Here is a 25,542-nt window from a genome sequence, read left to right as displayed (position 1 = left end):
TAAATGAGCTGATGCTACATCTTTGTCTTTTAAACACTTCACAGGTTCCACTGGAGCCTTTATAGGAGGGCCCACATGGCCTGTTACTAAGGACATCACCTACTCTGTTTTATTGAATGTCAGGATTAAGTGGCTGGAATCAGCGTGTGCCCCTCGGACACCTCCCACAGGGTCAGTGTGGGGTGGCAGGAGAAACTGCCCGGTTCATTCATCACCTACTCATTCATTCATTCATTTACTGAACACCACCTCCGTACCAGGCACTGATTCAGGTGCTAGGAAGAATACCATGCTAGTCAGGGGAACAGATCACAGACAAGAAACCGTCAGGGGCGCCGATGAAGGTTAAGCATGGTGCAAGGCGGAGAGCAATGGTGTGGAATGGGAAGCCTGTCTGGAGCGTGACCGCTGAGAGCTAAGGGATCAGAGGACCAGGGACGCCTGGCTGAGCACTCCAGGCAGAGGGAGAGGCAGGGGCCCCCTCGTTAGTCAGCGTGGGTCTCAGCGATTAACTAACCAAATTTAACGTGGCCAGCCTGAATGCAGTGCACCGTCCCAGCCCTCTAGGGTGGGCAGACCCTTGCCACATTTATGGCGCCTTCGTTTTCTGTACCTCCTCCCCTTCCCTCCAGCTCTGCCCCGTCCCCCATGACACAAAGCAGAGGTGAGATAGGAAGCACTTGGGCCCAGGAGCGCCCCCATCTCCCAACGTTGGCTGCTCTACTTGGAACGATTAGAGAATGGGGAGTAGCCTTCTCTTTCCTCATCTGTAAAATGGGGACGAGCCCTGCTTCACAGGGTTGTTCAGAGATTCACAGGAGACACAGCAGAGAAGACACTGTGTAAAATGTGAGGAGCCACCCAAGCCCAGCACAGCTGGAATCGGGGCAGCGCGGAAAACTGGCTGGTCTCTGTAACCTTTGCTGTCATGGCTCTTTCCTTTCAGACAGGAGGCATCCCTAAAGCTTTCTCCCATACTTTCCTTAAAACCTGTTGCATGCAACTCACAGAATTCGGAATCAAGGCTAATTCGTCTTCTCCTCTGCCAGTGAGGGCTCCGCTTTTAAGAGAGAATCAAACATTAAGCCAAAGAAATGGCTCTCTAACGGTGGACATTGCAGCCATCACCTGACAGATCCCCCGAGGGAATGTTTTCCAGGGGAAAGACTTCCCTGACTTTTATTTATTTATTTTAAATAATTTTTTTAAAATTTATTTTTGGCTGCGTTGGGTCTTCGTTGCTGCACGCGGGCTTTCTCTAGTTGCAGTGAGCAGGGGCTACTCTTCGTTGCGGTGCATGGGCGAGAGGCCAGGGTTTCCCCAAGGCCGGATGGTACAGTGTTAGCTTGGGCAATAGATAGGCTCTACCTCCCTGAGCAAATGCTGCATCTGCCTCTTTTTCTTACCTAAGAAATTGGAAGAATGTCCCCTTGCCTTTTCGGGTGGTCATCTACCCTCATCTCAGCATCACAGATGCTGTTCTAAGTGCTTCACACGCTAGTCATCGCTCCCAGCAAGTGACAAATTGGATTCCACCACTCTCCCTGCCTCACAGGCAGGGAGACGGGGCCCAGGGAGAATAAGAGGTGAGGGTGGGATTTGAACCGGTGAGGTACACTTGCAGAAGCCAAGATGCTCACACAGCCCTCTGCAAGGCCGCTCAGGGACGTGCGTTTCTGGCTTGCCCGTCCACACAGCTGCCTCTCTCCTCCAGCGCATCCAGATGAGGCTGCCTGCGCCCATTCGCTCCTAGCAGGAGGCACAGCCAGCTCCCTGGGCCCTCCTAAGGAGGCTTCTGGAACCAGACTTTGATGGTAGGAAGACAAGAAAAGGAACCAAGGGGAGGAGGTGACAGCTAATTTTGGAGCAACGAGACTCGCTCTGTCCTCAGATCCCTGATGTGGGGTGGCTGCCGGGTGTCCCCGGAGACCTGTGTTCTTACTGCTCAGCTGACAAGCCCCTTTCCCTCCTCGGCCTCGGCGCCCTCCTCTGCAAACCAGGGGGCTATGCTGGGTGTTCTCAAAGGCCCACCCGCTCTAACATAACTTCAGCCTCCTACTGGGGAGGGGGGATGACGGACCTCACAAAGATGGTCTGTCAAAAATGTCCGGCTGGTTATACCAACACCTCTCACCCGGTGGGTTGATAAGAGTAAGGGATTGGAAAGCCCTAAGATCTCATGAGGACATAAAGCAGCCTTTTTTTGGTTTTGTTTTGTTTTTTATTTGTGGTACGCGGGCCTCTCACTCTTGTGGGAGCACAGGCTCCGGACGCGCAGGCTCAGCGGCCACGGCTCACAGGCCCAGCCGCTCCACGGCACGTGGGATCTTCCCGGACCGGGGCACGAACCCACGTCCCCTGCATCAGCAGACAGACTCTCAACCACTGCACCACCAGGGAAGCCCAAAGCAGCCTTTTTGTGTAGGGCCCTTTCTTTCACCAGATACACCTTCCAAATTAGAGCCTCTTTTCTCATTTAAAAAGTGCCTGGATGATTTTAGCCACGTATCTCAGCAAAGACGCCTTAGTATCTTTAGGATCTCAGCAAAAGTTCTCTAGATGTTTCCAGAGAGAGGAAATTCCCAAAGAATTCTGTCCCCAATTCTATATGTCAGGGGGCATCAGCATGGGATGAAAAAAATGGGTCACTAGGGCTTCCCCGGTGGCGCAGTGGTTGAGAGTCCGCCTGCCGATGCAGGGGATGCGGGTTTCGTGCCCCGGTCCGGGAAGATCCCACGTGCCGCTGAGCCTGCGCGTCCGGAGCCTGTGCTCCACAACGGGAGAGGCCACAACAGTGAGAGGCCCGCGTACCGCAAAAAAAAAAAAAAAAAGGGTCACTAGTGAGCTGTACAGTGACAAGGGAGGGCTGACTCTGGCCCAGACTCCCTTGTCCCTGGTCATGGTGTCTGGTGAACAGATGGGCGGAGCGGCCCAAGGCCAGAGAGTCTGGAGGCGGGGACTCCATGGACTCAGTGAAGCAGACGGGCTGAGAGGGGAGCAGCCACTGTGTCAAAAGGGGCCTGGCCTGTCTGTGGATGGGAGATATCAGGACACTTGGTGTAGACTGTCTATAAGTAAGTCATTTGTGAACCCACTTACTTTTCTATTAATTTGTTTGCTTATTGGCTCAGAGGGAGAGACCAGCATCCTGGTTTCTCACATTTTTGACCAGCATATAAAATACTCTTTGCGAGGCAATGAGGATTTTGTGGTTCTTTTCAACTTTGCAAACCCAAGTACATTCTTTTAAGTAAACTCTTTATTGAAGCGAAACACGCAGAGAGAAAAGTGCACGAACGATAAGCATAAGAGCTCGACAGATGTTCACAGTGTCCAAACCTATGAAATCACTGCCCAGATCAAGAAACAGGACATTAGCTGCACCTCAGCACCCCTTGTGCCTCTTTCCAGTTACATCCCCCAATAACTACCGTCTGGACTTCAATCTTCATCAGCTTTGTCTGTTCTTGAACTTGGTGTACGTAGAACCATTCAACCCTCTTGGTTGTCTTGGTTCTTTCACTGGGCGTGAAGATTTCAGTTCTGTGTTACCGTGTGCTGCATTCAATTGCTCAGTTTCACTGTTAAGGACGCCACAATATATTAATCCATTCCACTGTTGTTTCCAGTCTTTGGCTACTATAACTGGATGGTTACGAGCAGCTCTGTACATGCCTTCAGTGTTAATGAGTACGTGATTCAGTTGGGTGTATACAGAGGGGTAGAAATGCTGAGCCATGGGGGTATTACAACACTCACCGCTCAATACTGCCAAACAATTTCCCAGAGTGATGGTACCACTTCACGCCCCCACTAGCCAGTGGATGGCAGGTGTATTTGCCCCATATCCTCGCCAGCACTTAGGTTATTAGTCTGTTCATTTTCAGCCACTCTGGCAGGCGTCTCCTTGGGATTTCACTGTGCACTCTGCTTCTCATATTTACGGGTAAACTATATCCCTTCTTTGTGAAGTGCCTATCCAAGTCTTTGGCTTATTTTTTTCTATTGGGTTATTCATGATTTATGGAAATTTTTAATGTATTCTGGATACAAGTCTCTTGTCAGTTTTATGATCTGCAAATATCTTCTCCCACTCTGTGGCTTGCATTTTCACTCTCTTAATGGTTGCTTCTTGCAGTGTTTCCAGAGTTTATCATTGTCCCTAGCTGAGAGGAGAGAAGAGAGGAATGACTTTATGCTACCCTGTCTGGAGCACAAGTCCTTTCAATGAAAGAATGCATTGAATGAAGCCCTGATGAGTCCATCTTGAATACAATTCATTGACCTAAATATAGCCAGGCTATAAAAAGGAAACAAATCCCAGACTCTTAGAATTGGTAGGCTCTTAGGCTGTAGCCCACCGTCCTTCACAAAGGAGACCTTTCCATAGAGCACCCACCCCTCACATATGGACCTCCACCATATCATGGGATTGTGGGAATTATTCAACTAGTGGCCTCTCTGTTGCACTCTGGGCAGAGATATTCAAGGAAAACGTCATGGATCCATCGTACAGAGCTAGGGAGAAAGAAGCAGAGTAGCCAGTTTTAATTTCTGTAACTAGTATATTTCAGGACAATGCATGAATACCCAGTAAAGATGAATGTGGATTATGGATGAAAAGGGCACACGCGGAGAAGAGAGAAAGCAAAACAAGTGAGCTTTTCAAACACACAATTTCACTCCTTCTCAACTCAAAAAAGGAGGCAGAAACCTGCTGTCCAAAGCAGGAAACACCAGCTGACAAACTGCCCACTTGGCACCCGTGAGCCCCAGCTGGCCCTCTGACCCCACTCCTATTTTAAGTCCATGACGTACAGTCAAGCTTTCCTTTTCTGCACCTGAAAGAATGACTTCAGTCCAGACTGAGTCCTTGTTAGAAGGGATGGAGTTATTTTTAGACCTGGGCCCGTAGTTGGCCTCAGTCTAATCACTGAATCCTTCAAGGGAATGGAAAGCTGACTTTCTGAGTAACATCCTACCTGGTGTCCTGCTAGAGGGAACCTTATTTCTCAGACAGTTTGTTAGTTTGGAGCCAGTTGCCACTGCCAAGGATGACTCTTGGCTCTCCCACTGCACGTCAAAGACTGCACTCTGAGCCTCCCACAACAGATTATACCCACCTTTCCAGTGCAAGTGAGCCCCAGGCCAAGCTGTTCTTTCCCTCACTGGCTTACTTTCTCTGGGAAGCATGAGAACACAGCCAGATCCTGGGGGGTCCAAATCTGGATTCTATGGCTCACAAGCTGTGTCTTTGGGCAGATTACTTCTTGGGGACTAGTTTCCCAATCTACATAAATTAGACTAATAACTCATGGTTATAAGGATTAAGTGAAATGTTGTAAGTAAAAAGCAATCCATGGTGCTGGTGGTAGGGAGTGCTCAAAAAATTTTAGCTGCTGTTATTATTATTATCATCATCATCATCATTATTATTATTAAAGTGCTCAAAGCACTTTTATTTGTTGTTTCGTCCTGTCTTAACAAGAATCTTATGAGAGAGGGGTTATTGTCACCATGTTGTAAATAAACCATTTATAACCATTCTGCAGTGAAGCTCAGAATGGATGTGTGAATTGACAAGTCACAGGACCACTGAGCAGGAGAATTGAGTTTTCTTGGCTCCAGTGACAGTCCTGGGGGCAGCACAACAGACAGTGCAGGATCACATACAACAGCAGCAAGTAGTAGTAATACCTGCAGCAAGTACACTGCTCAGTTGTCTGTACATTGCTCTCACTTAATACTCACAACCACTATAGGCTCTTGTTTCTGCCATAACCTCCACTTCAGATGAGGGGACCAAAGTTCAGAGAGGTCAAGGAAGGTGCCCAGGGGTACACAGCTGGGAATGGTGGAGTTGGGGTGTCCACCTGGTCTACCACGCCCAAGCTGTGCTCTCAGCCCCTGTGCTTCTGTCTGCTGCAGCAACACCCTCAGAACAAGTGGAAGCACTTGCTTGATCAAGGCAGTCAGTGAAAGGAGGACAGCTTATTCTTCTATGTGGACAATCGTGTTGCCTGCAACAAAAGATAGTTTTAGTTTCATTTCTTCTTTTCCAATTCGTATGACTTTTATTTCTTTTTCCTGCCTTATAGCAGTGGCTAGAACCTCCAGGACTGTGTTAAATAAGAATGATGACAGCAAACATCCTTGCTTTATTCCAGAACTTAGAGTGAATGCACTAAGTCTTTCACCATTAAATACAAAGTTTGATGTAGGGTTTATGAGGTTGAAATAGTTCCCCTCTGTTCCTAGTGTACTGAGAGGGTTTTTTTTTTTTTCACCATTAATGGGTATCTAATTTTGTCAAATGATTTTTCTGCATCAATTGACATGATTATATGCTTTTTCTTCTTTGATCTGTTGATACAGTGGACTATATTGACTGATCAAATAGTGAATCTGTCTTACATACCTGGCATTAATCCTTCTTGGTCATGGTGTCATGTTCTTTTATAACTTGCTGTATTTGATTAAAGTTGGTTGATAATTTTTCCATCTAAGTGCTTGACAGATCTTGGTCTTTAGCTTTGCTTTTTTTTTTTTTTTAACTGCCTCTGGTCGGTTTTGGTGTCAGAAATGATGACCACATAAAAAGAATCCCCTCTCCTATCTTCTGAAAGAGACTGTGTACAATTGGCAGTAATTGCTCTTTAATAACTGTTCGGTAAAATTTTCCAGGGAAAGCATCTGGGCCTGAAGATTATTTTGGGGGAGTATTTTAACTACATACTCAATTTCTTTAATAGTTATAGAGCTGAATAAATTATCTATTTAATCTTGGCTGAGTTTTGGTAGTTTGTGGTTTTTGAGGAATTGGCCCATTTCTTCTAAATTGTTGAATTTATAAGCATAAAATTGTTTGTCATATTTTCCTATTATCATTTTAATGGCTACAGAATTTGTTGTGGTATCTCATTTCATTCCTGATACTGGTGATTTGTGTCTTCTCTCTTTTTTTTTTATCTTTGCCAATCTTGCTAGAGGTTATTAATTTTACTGATGTTTTTCTGAAGACCATCTTTATGTTCCCATTATTTTTTCTATTATTTTCCAGCTTTCAGTTTTATTGATGTTCGCTCCTTAGTATTTCCTTCCTTTCGTTTGCTTTGAGTTTAGTTTGCTCTTTTTAAGTTTTTGAAGTAGGAACTTAGATTAGTTATTTGAGATAACTGCTTTCCAATGTAAGCATTTAGTGCCATAAATTTCCCTTTCAGCATTGCTTTAGCTGCATCTCACAAATTTTAATATATTTATCTTCATTTTCTTTCTTTCTATGTACTTTTAAAATTTCCTTTGAGATCACCTCTTTCACCCATAAATTATTTAGTTTATTGTTGAGTTTCCAGGAGTTTGGAGATTTTCCTGGTTTTGATTTCTACTCTAATTCCATTATGGCCAGACTCTATATGATTTCGATTCTTTCGAATTTGTTAAAGTTTGGATGTGGTCTATCTTGGCAAATGTTCCATGGGCCCTTTAAATGCTGTTGCTGGACAGAGCATTTTATAAATGTCAATTAGATCCTTTCAGTTGATGGTATTGTTGAATTCTATATTTTTTCTTTTCTATATTTTTGCCGATTTTCTCTTTAGTAGCCCTATAAGTCCTGAGTGGGAGGTGAATGGGGAATTTAAGCTCCCAACCACAGTAGTGGATTTATCTCGTTCTTCTTTCAGCTGTCTTAGTTTTTGCTTCGTATATTGTGAAATATGTTGTCGTTTGGTTCACAGGATGGCTGTATCTTCTTTGTGGATTAATCCTATATGTCAACATGTAATCTCCCTCTTTGCCCATGGTAACTTTCTTTGCTCTGAAGCCTACTTCGATATTAACATAGCCACTTCCTTTTGATTAATGCTTGCATGGTGTATGTTTTTCCTTTCTTTTGCTTTCAGTCTACCTATGTCACTGAATTTGAAGTGGGTTTCTTGTAAATAACATCTAGTCTGGTCGTGCTTTTTGATCCATTCTGCCAATCTCTACCTTTTAATTGGTGTACTTAGACCATTGTATTTAAGGTAATTACTGATCTATTAGGACTAAGTCTGACTTTTTTTTTTTTTTTTTTGCGGTACGCGGGCCTCTCACTGTTGTGGCCTCTCCCATTGCGGAGCACAGGCTCCGGACGTGCAGGCTCAGAGGCCATGGCTCACGGGCCCAGCCGCTCCGCGGCATGTGGGATCTTCCCGGACCGGGGCACGAACCCGTGTCCCCTGCATTGTTAGGTGGACTCTCAACCACTGCGCCACCCGGGAAGCCCCAAGTCTGACATTTTATTATTTGTTTTCTGTTTGTTCCTTCTGTTTATCATTCTTCTGTTTCTTTTTTATTGACTTCCTCTGGGTTACTTGAACGTTTTTAGAGTTCTTTTTTGATTTAATTATATTTTCAGTATATCTCTTCATACAGTTTTCTTAGTGATCATTTTGTATGGAGACTCTGTTGCTGGGAAACCTTTGAGAATGAGGAAGAAGCTGCTGGTGGGCCTGGGTCTCCTTATGCCCCTGCGTAGAGGCCAAGGAGACGTATGGTTTCAACTGCTGCTGCAGCTGTGGGTGATTCAGACCACCTGATGGTATCTCCGTTTGGACCAGGAGCCAGAAGTGTCCAGGGCTTTGCTGCTGCCAGTGGACTGGATTGTCTGCGAGGACCTATGGTCCTCGCAGACAATCCAAAGGAGGCTGGAACTTCTTACTGGGTCTCTGTTGTGCTTTCCTTTTCCTGGACTTTGGCCAGAAAGATTAGGATATTCTTGGGGTTTTTTGTTTGTTTTGCCTGAGCCTGTTGGTGATTCCAGGTTGCAAGCCTCTCCTGTGCCCTGTTCAGGGTACACGGAAGATAAAAAAGCTCAGGGAACTCAAAAAGTTGTTGTTTCTCAAGTCTTGAGGATTCTTGCCAGTCTACCTTCTTCTTTTCCAACTTTCAGAGTCCTTTTATCATTGTCTATTGAATAGCTTCCAGAGTTTTTAGTTGTATTTAGAGAAACAGAGTAGGGAAAGTGAATCTACACCATCTTGTTCCAGAACCATATGCGAAAACAGCCTATTTTTTAAATGTTTCAGGCATATTTTCTTTCCTGGTTGATTTTCCAGAAAGCAGAAAAAAATACTGTCAGTGATGCTTCCTAAGATCAGAACTCCACCCTCTGTTTTCTTGGAAGAGATCAATTGCATTATTCAAGGTTTCTCTGAGCCTACTCTGTATTCAGTCCACAGGATATTAATTCCTTTGGAAAACCCAAACAGGTTATCACTTCTTTCCTGGATCGAAAGTTGGTTCATAATGTAAACACTTGTCTGTAACACCGAAAACGGCTTTTCTCTGAGTTCTCCCCGTTCCTCACCCAGTGTCTTGAAGGAAGAGGTTTTCCTTTGGAGCCGAAGGCTACGACTACGTTTATCTAGAAACAGATTACCATGGAACTACTGGAGTTTTCTTAATTACAAATGTTTAGCTGCACCAGTAAAGACGTATCTGTGTTTTACTTGTTTCTCATCTTGGGCCTTTGCCTGACAATATTGGATGGGCTTTTGGCCCAGTGACCTGCGGGAATGTGCAGTATTAAAACCTGGAGTTAATGTTTTAAATTTACCACAGACACAATAGCCAGTACACGCTGCCAGCTGATCGAGCTTTTCCCTCATCAAAAAAATTAAAAAATAAAAATACTGCTTTCTATACCCTCACCATAGAGATAATCTTCTGGTTTCTCTTAAGTAACCAGAGAGTAGAGAAAAAAAAAAAAAATCCTATTTGCTGAATATCTTATACCTTGAGGACACAGTTTAGGAAAAAGTACACTGGATTTAACATGATTTATGCCACTCTTTTCTTGTGCCATATATTACTCTTCCCAAGATTTTGAAAACAATTATAAAATGAATTAAAATATGTGGCAAAACTTGTGAGTTTACATGATTTTAGGCTTACATCACTACAGTGATTCATACAATGTGGTAAATAAAAGAAGCTGTTAAAATGGGATGTCTATCCGTAAGTTGAAATTGAATGTTCACATGTGAAGCAACACATTTTATATTTTCTTTTCTGAATTCCCCTTATCTCCCCTGACCATCTTTAGAAATATTTTTTCAAAACATATACCATTTTCTGGCACTACAGGAAAAGTTTACTGCTTGAGTACAGGGTTAAAAAGAAGGCAGTAAATTAACATGCTCTACCTGATATGGGCACTGCTTGCTCCAAATTTTCAAAAGACCCAGAGAAATCATGTACACACAACTAACCAGCATATTAAAACCGCTTTTATAAATTTTTTGAAATTATTTTAAAAATCTGTGTTGAAGCACATTTAATTTCTTTTAATTTGTAAAAGAGGGGCAATTTGAGTGATTTTAATTTACAGATGAAGGGAAGAGTCCCAGAGACATCTGTAACCTCAGTAGAAAATGCGAACATAAAAGTTTACACAAAACCTCTATTTCCCGTAGACGTGTGTAAAATGAGCATTTTATATCATCTCTCCACATAGTATCTGCCCTCTACACTGATAAGGCAAAAAAAGACAAAAGCAAAATAAAAATATGAAAGAAAGTGACTGTCTTTGCCTACCTTCAACAGATCTAATGTTAAAGAATAAAATAATAATAATAAACAAATCAGCTCACAGAGAAAACTGCTTTTCCTCTGGTTCCTGTTGAAGTGAGGCTCCTTTTTTACTTTTTATTTTGGGAAACCTGCAAATGAAGGCTTCCTTGAAAATGGATGAATTCTGTAGAGTTTCCAGACTCAGAAGATAAACAAAGCAGTCAAATTCTCTCCCCTCCCAACCCCTACCCTGTAAGTAGCCTCAGGCCACAGTCTGGGCCTCCCTCTGCTCCCACTGTCTACCAGGGGGCTGGGGGCTGGGAAGGCCAGTGAGGCAAGGGTGAGGCTATAGAGAAGGGGGAAGGGAGGGGGAGAAGGGGAGAGCCAGGGGAGGTGTGCTCAAGGGGTGAACTCCAGCTGCCGCCGGTTGACAAGATCACATGCATGCCCGCACACACAAAATGTATACAGTGGAACTGGTAGAGAGAACTGTTAAAAAAAAGAAAGAAAGAAAGAAAGAAAGGAAAGAAAGAAAGAAAGAAAGAAAGAAAGAAAGAAAGAAAGAAAGAAAGAAAGAAAGAAAGAAAGAAAGAAAGAAAGAAAAGAAAGAAAGGAAGGAAGGAAGGAAGGAAGGAAAGAAAGAAAGAAAGAAAGAAAGAGAGAGAGAGAGAAAGAAAGAAAGAAAGAAAGAGAGTACTGCTACATCAGCTAAAACTCAGTCATGTTCTTTCCTGGTTTGATGTCAGCTCGAAGGACTGGCTTGGAATTGCCCGCAGCGATATTGGGCCCCTGCCCACACAGCAGGCAGACAGCTTTCCCAGCCAGCAACAGGCTTTTAATAAAACAGAATGCTGTCCCATTACTAAGGCCACTGACAACTGTCCTGAGAATGGGCCCCAGTCCAGAAGAACTCCCTCCCCCAAAGCAGCAGCCCTGTTCCTTATCGGGAACGCCCACTCTGGGGCTGCTGGCCCAGGAGAAAGGCCCATCTCCCAGGAACTTGCTGAGTGAATGTTTGCAGGCGGACACCCCAGATCCTGCAGCTGCCTGCTTCTGCAGGGTCCTCACCACCCTAGAGCATGCTGCCCTGCTAATTCTAGGAGTGCATTTTGGCTTTTATGAAGGCTCCGACCTTGACAGTCAAACGGGATGGGTTTAAAAATAAGGAGCTGGCTTTCACAGATAGGTTGAAGACCTTTTGTCCCCCTCTTTCCACAGCAAGCTCTCATGAATCATGCCAGGTCTGGATCTGGACCCGATTTCCCGTCTCAAGCGTAAGGAACTTTAACATTTTGGAGAGGGTCAGTGGGCTATTTGTTTTCTCCCCACTTGGAATGAATTGGAGTATATTCAATTGGGGACAGTAGTTTCTGAAGTTTTCAGCTGCAGTCTGATAAAACAACCCCACTTAATGGGTGAGCTCCCAGGGCCGGCACCGCCTGGACTGCCCTAGGGCATCGGAACTGTGATCCTGAAAGTTCTCCATGAATATTGCCCCTAGCCCCACAGGCATCCACAGGGTCCTGCTGCAATGCCCAGAAGTGGCTGAGCATAGAATCCACGCCATGCAACCAGCAAGGAGACTTTGATGACCTCATATGAGACTGAACTCCAACCTGAAGAGAAGTCATTGTCATTGTTAGGAAAGGTGTGACAACCTAGATTCTATCCCTAAATCTGCCCTGGCTTCCTATATAGCTTTAGACAACTTAATATGTGTGTAACTCAGTTTTCCTCATTTGTAAAATGCAGAGCAGGTTGTTGGAGGAGAGCGAATCATCAGATCATAGGCTGGTACTTTCCTTTACCACGCCCATGCAGGCATTGTGAATCCCTCACAGCACCTTTCAGTGTCCAGATGTGAAACCCAGTCAGCCATAACCAATCGATCACAGATGGCACTTGAGTAAAGACCTGTGATGGTTTCTAAGTCTTCTTCCAAGTGTGATGGTCTATGAGTCTAAATCCAATCTATTTCTATTTATGTGGAAGTTCTGGGGAGGAAATTGAAGGAATTGGTATTACAGGTGGTGTTTTCATTCCTTCTTTCACTTGAAGTTCGTGACTTTTGCAGTGAAAGGAGGAGAGAGGAAGTATACGGAGGGAACATCTGGGCATGTAGATGGTGTCAGAGTGCAGAACTGTGTCTTCTGGACCGCAGCCCAGATCCACCCCAGAACAGTGGGGTCCTGGCAAGAAGCAAGATGTATGAACCCAAATCTGAGAAGAACACGCAGCGGGAGACTTGCTAGTGTGACCAGAAAGAGTTTAACTGGAAACTTCAGAGGGAGGCATTTTTAAAAAGCTCAAATAAATCTATAAAGCCAGAAAAGCTGAAGCACAGCCCTAGAATGTCAGCTCTGTCCTTGAAAGTCAAAGAAACTGCTCTTGCCGACTCCAGCAAAAAGGGAAACGTATTAGAAGCTACAGAGAAGCTCATGGAGTCAACAGGAAAGCTGGATCCTGAGCTGAGAGCCAGTTCAGCCCAGGACAGAAACTCTTCCACTGTCAGGCGTCTCCGTGCGGAATGAATGGGGCTGGCGTTGCTCAGTCCAAAGCTGCTTGACCCAGCTTGGCTCGGGACTGCCCTGGGGCAGAGCAGGGGGCTCAGCAGACAACACCGTGGGCACCTTTTCTACTTCCTTGCGAGGGGCACAGCACCTGGACTCCCTGATCCACTGAGATGGCACAGGGGTCAAGGTCGGGTCACAGAGGGTCACGGAGCTGCACAAAGGCAGGGGACAGGGATTCCAGGCTACTAAAGAAAAAATGGTGCCTGGCACTGTACGTGACGGTGTCACACTATAACCACAGTGAGTGACCGGACTTGTATTAGGACAGCCCAAGAGTGCATTGCAGAGAAGTAACAAACGAACATAAAATCCGGTCCAGCAGGCCCACTGGGCAGAGTTGAGGGTGATTGCCAAGGTTAATTGCCAGGTGTGGAAAACCCATCTGGAAGGCACGGGTGGGGTTGAAGGACAAAGAAAAAGCCAATTAATTACCAGCCATCAGGACCAAGCTGAGGGGAGTACAGGATGGAGTCTAGCAGGTGTCAGAGTCGAGCATCAGGGCCAGGGCCAGGGTGAAGGAGGGAGTAAAATGCGGGACCCGAGGGCAGGGCTCAGGGTCATCTTTCTCCACTCTGGTGGGGTTTGTCTTGCTGGAAAGAGCAGCATTTAGTGGCTAGCTGCCATCAGCTGCATCAGAGCGGAGGAGGTGCCCAGGTGTCCGTGAAATCACTCACAGTCAGGAAGGCTCCCGAGCTCTGCTTTTTGGTGAGCGCGTCTCCCAAATTCAGAGCCCAGCTCCCCCTTTTCTGGGCATGGTGCCAGTTCCCAGGGGTAGGAGCCAGGCTCTGTGGTCCTGACCCTCGCCATGGCTCTGCTGGGCTGGGGGCCCGGGTCGCTAGGAGGTTGGGGGAGGGGCTGGTGGAGGAGGCGGGCAGGGGAAGGGGCTGGAGCACCATCTCCCTCCCAAATGAAGCATCAGCAGAGTCAGATGGAGAGACCCGAGCCTGGGGACGTTGACAGGGCTCTGATCCAGCTGTGCCGGAAGCCGATCGACTTTTGGACTTTGTTTGATGGTGAGCCCTTGGGGAAAATTCCCTGAGCCAATGGACTCTCTTTTTGTGTATAAGCCAGTTTGAGTTGGATTTCTATCGATTGTCACCACAAAGGGTTTCAGTAACAGATAGGTAATAATACTGATATTGATCACGACTATGCACTATTTCCTTCATAACAGCTCTAGGAGGTTAAAGCTATCATCACGCCCATTTTGACATGAAGAAACTGAAGCCTGAAAAGATGGGCAAAATTTCCTAGTGCCACACAGTCTTAACTTGAGGGACCAGGGGCTCGAGTATCTGATCCCAAGTGAGGAAAGAGGTTGGGGGGAAATCCCAAATTCTGCTTATATAATAGCGACTAATCCCAGTGAGGGACAAAAAGAAAGGAAATACCTAGAAAAAAGCCCAATGTGGTCCCAAAGGGTGATCACTGGTGATCTCAGATCTTTAGAAAGGCACCCAAAGGTGAAGAGAGGCACAGAATCAAGGAGAACATGCATGAGGGGCCTGTACCTGTGAGAACAGTCCTGGGAAGGGCTAATGTCCAGAATAAGCAGAAGTTATTGTGAAGCCACAATGTTAGGAAGGTTTTTAAAGCTACTGGAAGAGTAGAACAAGAAAGGGACAGGGCTCTGCATGGAGAAGACGCTAAAGTATAAAGACTTGACAAAAAGGAGTCAGATTCAGCAATTTCAATTTAGCTTCCCTGTTTTCTAGTTCTTTATAATGTTCTTCCAAAGGTAGAACCGGGGCTGGTGAGAAGACAAGGCAGCGCTCGGATACCCAGACATGCTAAATGAGTTCGTCTTCAGCCCAGGCAAAGATGGAAGCCCTCAGATGACCTCAAAGAAGCACCGTGATTAAACACTGGGCAGCTGACCCCTGGGCAAACTGTCCATTTTCAAAAATTGTATAAAAGGGTAGATTGCTTGATGGTAATCCCTGGGGGAATATTCTAGAACTTTTGACCATGCAGATTGAAAACTTTTCAAAAAGAACATGGGGGTGGAGGACTTCCCAGGTGGTTCAGTGGTTAAGACTCTGCCTTCCAATGCAGGGGGCACGGGTTTGACGAGGAACTAAGATCCCGCATGCCGCAGGGTACAGCCAAAAACTATTATTTAAAAAACAAAAGAACACGGGGAACAACATGGGTTCAAGTCCCCCACCGCTGCCCCCTACCACCAAACACCCGGGAATCTTTTGGGATCAAACAGGTGCAATCTGGTAAGCGTTGTATACCTAAAATAACACCAGCCAAGCAGTTGACAAAGTCTCGTTCTTGAAATGGAGGAATGTGGATCAGGTGAAAATAAGATGAAGTGGATCCCTAGCTAGCTGAAAAACAGAGCCCAAACAGAAAGATGAACACTTTGAAGTCTTGTTGAGGTCGGGAACGGGGGGATCCTAGATCTCTACCAGCGGCTGTGTCCTTCCACCCGCCCAGCCCTAATGGTGTCCCTGGAGCGTCCTTTGACGCCACTGATGGCGCAGGAATCAGAGCCGCACCACGGTCGAGGGTATCAGTGCTGGGGGCTGATGCAAATCCATCTGCTAGCCGCTCCCTCATGACCCTAGGAAACTCACTTCCGCTCTCAGAGCTGCAGTTTCTTTCTTTGCGCAATGGGGATAAAAACAACCCCATTCCCCACCCGCCCCCAGCGATGTCATCCGTAGGGCTGAGGCCGGGGGATGTGAAGCACACGGTTCGGCGTCCGGCCGTGACGGCTAATGCCTTTGTCAGCATTAGGCTGTTGCCCTAGTGCTGGGCATCTCTGTGCCACCCCACTGCCCCGACCTGGGAGGCACGGGACCTGGATCCCCGCTGCCTCGGCTCCGAGTCACAGTAGGCTTGTGACTTTGGTCAAGGCACCCCACCACTCCAAGCCCCGGTTTCCTCATCTGTAGACACAGCTTTCAAAGCCTTGAACAAAGATGTCAAAGGCACTTGTGTCCAATAGGTGGGCAACTAGAAGCTCAGAGGGGCAACAAATGTAATAAATAACCAAATCGTGAATGACGCAAGCTCATTTCAACTGGACGGAATAAGAGGCCAAACCAACAAGATCAATAAAAATCGAGTCAGAATATATGTCAGTAAAAACACTGAGAATGAAAAATGAAACACAGAAGAACATGCAGGGTAGGAGCATGGCTGTCAGCTGCCTGTGTGAAAATAAGATCTAGGGAATAACCCAGATGTCCAAAAGTAGCATGTGAAATAGCTAATGGACCAAAGTGACCTGGGAAGCCATGTACAGTTCTGAAGGCTGAGAAGTAGGTGTCAGAATATTCTGACACCTTGGAATTTAAATGGAAATTATGCTACAAGATAAAAAGCCAAAGACCAAATAATATCTACTTGATAGACATAGTTATGTAGAAGTGTTACATGCAAATTTATAGCAATTGGTGGAAATGTTTCTCTAAAAGTTGTACCCTCACCCCCAGAACGAAAGAAAGTCTGGTAGTTTTCGTTGCCATGGAGTTAATGTCAGTGAGTAATGCATGGGATTGCTAAAAGCTGATGTAGCTTTAGTTGTATCAGTGGAAGTATAATGTCTCTATAATGTGCTGGCCCCAGGGGCTGGTCCAGGTACCAGGTATGGCAATCTCCTAAGAGTTCGTCCAGGTAACAGGCATGATGGAACACGGTGATGGGTGTGGCCATCCCGCACAGACTGATTCAAGTATACTTCTGGACTGACCTTTTGAAGAGAAAATTAACAATAGTTGGAGGAATTAAATGTGGAAATGAACTCACTGTACCACTAAAAGAAAATAGGAATAAACATTTATCTGCACCTGGGAGGGATGAAAGCATCCTAAAGATAAAATTAATGGGAATAATCATAAAGGAAAATATTGGTAGACATAAAAAATTTTAAACTTCTCAGTCATAAATTACCATAACAAAATTAAAAGACAAGAAAATAACTGGGAAACATATATGACAGATAATGGGTAATTATGTGTGTGTGTGTGTGTGTGTGTGTGTGTGTGTGTACATAGCACAAGACTAACAGAAAAACAGGCAAAAACACACAAGCAGGTATTTTAAAGGAAACTAAATGCAAATGATCTGTAAGAAATTAAAAGATGCTCAAACTCAACAGCAACAAAATAAATGCAAATAAAAACAGTAAGCTAGAGACTTCCCCGGTGGCTCAGTGGTTAAGAATCCACCTGCCAATATAGGGGATACAGGTTTGATCCCTGGTCCGGGAAGATCCCAAATGCTGTGCAGCAACTAAGCCTGTGCACCACAACTACTGAGCCCACGAGCCGCATCTACCAAAGCCCGCGTGCTCTAGAGCCCGTGCTCCGCAACAAGAGAAGCCACTGCAGTGAGAAGACCGTGCACCGCAACGAAGAGTAGCCCCCGCTCGCTGCAACTAGAGAAAGCCCGTGCGCAGCAACAAAGACCCAACGCAGCAAAAAAATAAGTACAAATTTTAAAAAGATCAAATAAAACAACAACAGTAAGCTAACATTTGTCCTTCAAGATGGCAAAAATAGATGACGGTATATACAAGGGTCCAGGGACAGGGCAACAGTGTAGCCGGGGGTGCTAATTAGAGTCTCCCTCCTGGCACTCAGTAGCTGAGTGTCTTTGAGTAGTTTATTTAGCCTTCCAAGTCATAAACGGAAGATAATCATAATTCCTGTCTGACAGGGTTGTCAGGAGGATTGGCTGAGATTACTCTCACCCGGTGGTGACACTTCGTGAAATTTTTTCTAATTAGAGGCAAGCCAGCCGGGTATGGCTAAATAATTCATGATACATTTATAAGGTGAACTATTACACAGACATTAAGCATATTATAAAAGACTATTTCCTAATGAAAACTGCTAGAGATATTATGATCCCAGTATTGTAAAGTAAAATACGATATACTTTTTTATATACAGAAAAAAAAATAGCCAACATTTTGTTTCTTCTTTCATCTTTACAGGTGTTTTACAGGTGTTTTTTTTCTTTTTTTTTTTTTTTAGAAAAAACAAATGCTATAAGGACAAAAACGGTATTGAAACTAAACAAAGTCAAAACGAAGCAAATATCTTATATTGTGCCCTGACAATGTCAACTGGCATGTTTAGATTGCTGGGAACCTTGAATTACATGAAGCAGGTGGGGAAGATGACTCTGGGGGTCCAGGGAGTCAGGCTGAGAGGGAGACTCTTCTCCACACACTGGTTTGAATCTCTGACACTTTGGACCACGGACAAGGGTTATCAATTAAAAATACTTTTTAAAATTTAAAAAGTAAGATAGCTGTGTTCTTTTTTTCTCCCCAGGGGCAGCCAGAGACAGCAGGTAAGTAGCTAGGTGCCCAGGTGGACGCCATACCCCTGAATCCTGGCCGGGTCACCACAGCCTGGCCAGATATCCTAGGCGTCAAGACCACAGGATGGAAGGTCTGGGGCCGGACCTCAGCTGTGTGCCGTGTGGAGGTGTGTTCCACGCTCACTTGTGGCCGTCACCTCACGTCTGGGGACCTGCTGGAACCCGCTCCTCTGCTCGGAAGCTTTCATCTAATTGTGAATTAATTAGTACACGTTAGCGGTGAATCCTATAGCCTCTCAAAATCCTTTTGGAGGCAGGCAGAGGGGAACATGTTTTAAATCTGAAATCATTAAAATGTCACAGTTACTTGTGCCCCCTAGGTACCGGGGAAGGGGAGGGGTTCATGGATGGTGAGCCAGTTCATGACCAGGGCACTGTTCACAGCTCCAGGTCCCCTCATTTGACCTCTCCCCAGGGCAGGTTTCAAACAAAACCCCTCAGTCTGCTCTTTTCACTGCACCTCAATGAGAAACAAACTCTCACCGACCCTGGACCCTGAGCGGGGGTGAGCCCATCTCAGGGTCCCACGGCTTCTTCAAGGACAGGGCTGCCCTGTGGCTCTGGGCTCTGTCGCAGTGTCACTACACTCAGGCTCCTGGCTCAGAGTCTGTCTTCTGAATCCCAGCAGCTGTGGGTGATGGCCTGCTGCTAAATTCCTAGTGGGCCCAGCTTGGCACTCGGCTCCTTGGCGAGCTCCCAGCTATCACGCTGTGAAGGACGGGTGTCCTTGTGGCCCTCGAGGGCCTGGCCAACTGCCTGTGGATGTGTGCAGATGTTGAAGGCTGTCTCGACCCCTCTGGAAGGTTTGCATCTACTCAGGGCTTCCCTCAAGGCCCACTCGAGGCTGGCTGTCAGAGGAGTCCAGCAGAGAACCTGGGTTACTCTTACAGATGGCCAGATGGAGACTGTTGTTTGTTTGTTTATCTATCTATCTATTTTTGGCAGGGGAAGATTTGTTTTGATTATACCTTTTTTTAGTTAAATTGAAGTACAGTTGATTTACAATGTTGTGTTATTTCCTGCTATACAGCACAGCAGTTCACTTATACATATATATAATGCATACATATATGTTCTTTGCCAGATTCTTTTCCTTTATAGGTTATTACAAAGTATTGAGTATAGCTCCCTATGCTATACAGTAGGTCCTTGCTGGGTATCTATTTTATATATCGTAGCGTGTATCTGTTAATCCCAGCCTCCTAATTTATCCCTCCCCCCGCCTGTCCCCTTTGGTAACCATAGATTTGTTTTCTATGTCTGTGGGTCTATTTCTGTTTTGTAAATAAGTCCATTTGTATCTTTTGTTTTTTTAGATTCCACACATAAGCGATATCACATATTTGTCTTTCTGACTGTTTTTCGATGAGGTAGGGAAATGCTGAGTAAGAGGCCTGGAGCAACCCCTCCGTGGATGAGCCTACGTGGGGGTGTGCGTGCACAAGTGCACGTGCACGGATGCTTGCACGTGGGCTGAGTGTGCATGTGTGATGGTGCACGTGTGTGCTCTGTGTCCACGTGGGCACCAGGCAGGTGCAGACATCCCCCGGCAGCTGCACAGGTCTGCTCCGTGGTCTGACTAGAATCCCCTTCCCGTTCATCGGACGTTTTACACACGGAAAGGTTAGAGACATTGGCCACCTGCCGTGCGAGATCAAAACATCTGGGTGCCTGGCGTGGCCAACAGGGCTGTTTCCGCGGGCAGAGGCGCTGCCTGGCGAGACATCAGCTGACCTGTCGGTGGACAGGGAAACAGAGTTGTTTCCTGTGCCTTTGATGTTGGGGCCCTGAGGGGTCAGCCTGGGCATTTGTTCTGTGCCCACTTTTCTGGCTCAGGAGGAAAGTAGGCCCACGCTGGGCAGGAAGCACAGCTGCCAGCATTTCTGGTTAAGGACATGACGAGGGAGGAAGAAAGGAAGAAGGAGAGAGGGGGTGGGGGAGGGGAAGAGGAGGGACTACCAACTTGGACTGAAGGGGAGGGGACCCCGATGAGGTTTGGAGAGGGCAAGCAGGGAGCTTGGTGCAAACCCACACCTGCGTCTCTCTCTCGAAATCACTCGCACGCAGGCTGATGGGGGGCAGCACAGGCCCCGCTACCCGGGCCTCCTCCGTGCCTGGCTGGCTGGGTCTCAGATCTACTGCAGTCCTTTCTGGTCAGCTCTGGGCTCTAGACGACAGCCTCAAGGAGACGGTCAAGGTGGCTGAAAGGGTCTCCTCACCACCATGGCGTCCTGGCTTGTTTCGCGGGGACCAGAGAGCCCTTGCAGCTAACCTGCTGGGGACCTCTGGGAAATGACACTCCTCCCCTGGGCCTCACCATGTTGAACACTAATCGCAAAGTGGACTATTAAAGTATTTATCTGAGGGGAATGGAGGGTCTGGAAGCGGAAGCCAGGGGGAGTTTGTTAAATGTGGAAATGTACGGTGTGCATGTACATGGGGGGCTTTTCCTGAAAGCACAAAATATTGCCACAGTGCTGTTAGGAGGTCCTGCATCCCCAGATACACACGTGGGTGGAGGAACACCTGTAGCAGCAGAAGGGGGTCGACGGTCCACGACGGCATGTCTGTATGAAGGCCAGCATATGTGTGTGTGTGTGTGTGTGTGTGTGTGTGTGTGTTGGGGTGAAGGGGACTCCAAGGACCCCTGAGTAGCATATGGAAAGCAAAAGTACCCAACACTCAGCTCAAGCAATTGTTTTGCTCCTGGAGGCTAAAATTCACGGGCAGGGAGCCGACAGGTACATTAGGATAAGAGATGTTATCTGCTTAAAATACGTTTGCAAAGTACATCTCGATGCAGTGAGTGCGCAGCGCGCCCTAACCCGTGTGACACTGCCTTGGCCCGGTGGCCACGCCGGGCTCACCGGAGCTCACAGGCCAGCGTTTGCAAAGCCCAGCCCTCACTTCTCACTCGTCCACTTCCCTCCGGGGTGGATAAACACATTCCCAAAGACCACAGCTGGGGTGTCTGGGAGCCAACAGAAGCTTCTGCTCCCTGCCTTGCTGGAGCCGTCGCTGCTACCGTAGCAAAGACTCGCAATCTCCAGGTTGGAAGACACCCCAGAGGTCACTCATCCCTCAGATGCTGGAAGCCCAGGTCCCTGCGGATATCCTCCTGCAAGGGCCTGGGTTCTGCCGGCCCCCCCCCCCCCCCCCCCCGCTCCTGGGTAAAGCACTGCCCCTGCCTGCACCGCACGGCTGTCCTTTCCCGCAACTAAAGTTTCCGGGTCTGTAGTGCCGCCACTCTTCAGGCAATAGCAAACCAGCATTTATTGGGCATTTACTGTGAGCCTGGCACTGTCTAAGCACTTTATCTGCATCGCCTCATTGGACCCACCCAGCAACGTTTGAGAGAGATACCATTATTACCCCATTTTACAGATGTGGAAGTGGAAGCTGGAGGTCTTAAAGGATTTGCCCCAAACCCTGCCATCCGTGGAATTAGTGTGGAGTCTGGGCTTGAACCCAGGTTTTTTCAACTCTGAATCCCAGCTCCTTCTCATCAAACTCCCTGTTCTCCCGACTCCACATGGACATGCACATCACTCCTCTCCTGGACACATCCTCTAGCTTTTTTTCCAGATCCCTCCCACCAACCTCTACAATTTCATATCCCCAAAGGGCAGGGGTTCCCCTTTGCTCAGAACTGAGTAAACAATAAAACGCAGTGGCTCAAAGCACCCCGGTGAGGGCCGGACAGACCCGACTTAGCATTCTGCTTTAGCCTCAGCAAATGCCTGTCTCCTGTTTCCCATGGGTAAGAATAGAGACCTACCCACAGGGTGGGTGTGAGAGTTAAAATAAAACAGAAAGAGCTCCCAGCTGGTGTCTGCACAGGAGTGGCAGCTCTGCTAAGGGGTGCATAGTGACAGATGTGATAAAGGAAGGAGGACATGTGGGTGGAGGTCGGCCACCAAGTTTCACTCCGTCCCCAACTTCTGACTTTAAGCATCTCCCACCAGCAGGAGAGGGTTTGCTCAAGGACACACACACTAGGAACCCTCAGACCTCAGCCTGGCCGTGGCTTTCTCACTCCACGTTAGCATTTCCTGGGGAAGCACCTGCAGGAGTGGGAAGGGGGTGAGCAGAGGGGCTGGGGAGACTGAAGGCTCCCCTTCAGGAAGCCAAGGAGAAGGTGGGCTCACCAACACTCGGGCGGTGGGCACAGACCTCTAACCTGGGTGCTGTGGAGTTCCCTGTGCCACATCTTGGCCAGCTGCCTCCTCTCGGGGCCTTGGGTCTTCCCACCCTTTAGGGATGATGGGGAAGTCAATTCTGAAGTTCATGAGTTCCCAGGCATGAAGGTGCTGTACAAACGTAGACTTTTAAACAAAGGTTCTCATGTCTTCAAACCTCACCTTCCCTAAGAATCCTCCCTGCCCACCTCCGAGGTCCTCCCTTGACCTCTGGTGCTAAAATGACATCCTACCTACCCCTGGGCCATCTGTCAGGCTCCACCCATGGACCTGGCTTCACTCTTCCTTCATAGCACACATCTGTCCTCTTCCCTGCTAATCCCATGGCCTAGAATGACTCCTGGCACCGAAAACAAGCTCACTAAATAGTGGTTAAATGAACAAATGAACGAATGAAGGAATGATTCTTTATATCATTTCAGAAAACTACAAAACTCAGTATGTCAGAGCTGTAAGTGACATTTTCAAATATGACCCTGTGTTCTGATGAAGGTTTATTCAGACCATTAAAAGGGCCTGGAAACAGCTCGGGGATCCCTCGATAGGAGGAGAGATCAACAAGCCGTGGTATATTCGTGTGATGGAATACAACTCAGCAGTAAAAAGGAATGAAGGACGAAACATGGATAAACCTCAAAACATTATGTTGAAAGAAGAAAGCCAAACACAAAGGAGTGTCTGATGCATGTTTCCATTCACATGAATTCTAGAACAAACAAAACAATCTAGGATGCTAAAAAGCAAAACAATGTTTGCCTCTGGGGGGTGGCTGGGGATAGGGATTGACTTGGAAGGAGGAGGAGGGAATTTCTCAGGTGATAGACAAGACCCTATATCTTGATAGAGGGTGGGTTTTACTCATCAAGCGGTCCACTTAAGATTTGTGCATTTTAATGTGTGTACAACTTTTATCTTAAAAAAGAAAGATATAAACAAATACTGAACTGTAATTAATAACACGCACGCTGAGGTATTTAAGGGTGAATATTTGCAACTTACTTTGAAATGCATCCTAAAAGTGAGATGAGGACTTTCACTTCCAGGAAGTTGGGACAGGCATACTTATCCATTCCTCCTGCCACCCACCACTAAAAACCCTGGACATTATATACAATACAAACATAAGAAGATTCTGGAAGGTGGAGAGAAGACAGACTGATACGGACCTCGGGATGGGTAGAACAGAGTGGTGAGCTCTCTGGTTTCTTTTTGCCTTATGTATCCCAGGTGAGGTATTGAAGAAGCCGGGAACCCAGAAATTCCAGAAGAGAGCAAACAAAGAGGAAGCTCCCACAAAAGCCTGCTCTCCCTAGCCAAATGGCCCGGAAAGGGCCAGCCCACCAAGAAAGAAAAGTTTTAGGCAATAACTGTTCCACTCTAGCCAAATACCACAGAAAATACTGCAGCCCTACCTTCATCAGCAAAGGCCAAGGGGAGCCCTGACGTCCACCCTCATCACTAGGCTGAAACATGCCCCAACCACCCTGCCCCACCCTCCCTGCCTCCCACCCCAGGGTGGGGTCTGAGAAGGCTGAGCAGGGAGCTGAAACTTTCATTCACCACTCAGTAGTCACAAGCTCCTCCCCAGTGTCAGCAGAGACCATGCGGGGAGGCTGGACTTTCGTCCCCACACAGCAGTAACAAGGAGCAAGGGTGGTATCTGGGAGACCTAGTGGGGAGTCAGGACCCTCTTAACCTCGCAGGGGTAGCAAGGCCACGTGAGGAATAGCATTGAGGCACTCTGACACCGCCACATGGGGGAGCTATCAGTGGAAGCCTAGCACTTCTACCCACACCCAGCAGTAAGAAGGAGACCCCTTCCTTGGGTATCAACAGAGGTCAAGTGAGGGACCTTGACTTCCACCCCACATGGCAGTAATGAGAGAGCTCACTGCCACTCCCCCCGCCACACCTTCACCCACAATGTCAGAGGAAGCCAGTGAAAACAGATCGAAATAAGATACAGAGTCTCAAAACATAATACCCCAAATGTCAAGGTTTCAGTAGAAAATTGCTCATCATACCAAGAACCAGGACGACCTCAAACGAATGGAGAAAGCCAATGAATAAATGCTAACACCAAGATGACAGAGATGTGAGAATTATCTGACAAACGCTTTAAAGCAACCGCCATTAAAATGCTTCAAAGAGCAATGACAAATACTCTTGAAACAAATTAAAACATAGGAAGAGAGATAAAATATAAAGAACTAAATGGAATATTTATCACAGAAAAATACAGTAATAACAACAGCAACGACCAAAACACCCACCTGAATGGAGGCACTCAACAGCAAAATAGAGGAACACAGTGACCTGGAAGATAGGACAGCATTAAATATCCAATCTGAACAACAGAGAGAAGAAAATAGGCTGGGGGATTAAAAAAAAAAAAAAAAAAGGAACAGAGCCTCAGGGACCTGTCTGGCTATAGCAAAAGATCTAACTTCTGTGATATCCAAGTTCTGGTAAGAAAGGAAAAGAGGGCAAAACTGAAAAAGTACTCAATTAAATAAGGGCTTAAAACATCCCAAGTTTTGCCAAAAACAAAAGCACAAACAAAAACACACAGATTTAAGAAGCTGAGCAAACTTCAAACAGAATAAACCCAAAGAAATCCATATCGAGGCACATCATAGTCACACTTCAGAAAAACAAAGAGAAAATATATATATATTGAAAACACAGAGAAATGACACTACCTGTAGGGGAAAAAACTTTGAATGACAGCACATTTTCATTAGAAACCATGGAGGCCAGAATACTCTCATGTGCTGAAAGAAAAGAACTGCCAACACAGAGCTGTATATTCAGTTGAAAGGTCCTTTCCAATGAAGGATCCTTCAGGAATGAAAGGGAAATGAAGACAT

General features: G+C 46.5%; 1 long non-coding RNA gene across 8 annotated transcripts in view; it reads right to left on the bottom strand.

The window, feature by feature from the left end:
* Window positions 1-2,817: 2,817 nt before the first annotated feature.
* Window positions 2,818-25,542, bottom strand: part of LOC116764525 — a 138,595-nt gene continuing 115,870 nt past the window's right edge. For 3 of the 8 annotated variants that reach the window (XR_004352924.1, XR_004352921.1, XR_004352923.1), the window contains one exon: window positions 2,818-6,020. This is a non-coding gene — a long non-coding RNA (uncharacterized LOC116764525). Of the gene's footprint in view, window positions 6,021-24,945; window positions 24,989-25,542 lie in introns of all 8 variants that reach the window. The other 5 variants (XR_004352922.1, XR_004352919.1, XR_004352918.1 and 2 more) reach the window with 3 other exon arrangements.

The sequence above is a fragment of the Phocoena sinus genome, chromosome 13 (genome assembly GCF_008692025.1).
Source record: "Phocoena sinus isolate mPhoSin1 chromosome 13, mPhoSin1.pri, whole genome shotgun sequence".
NCBI classification, from domain to species: domain Eukaryota; kingdom Metazoa; phylum Chordata; class Mammalia; order Artiodactyla; family Phocoenidae; genus Phocoena; species Phocoena sinus.
Note: the sequence above shows the minus strand (reverse complement) of the source record. Positions and strands in the feature narration are given on the sequence as shown.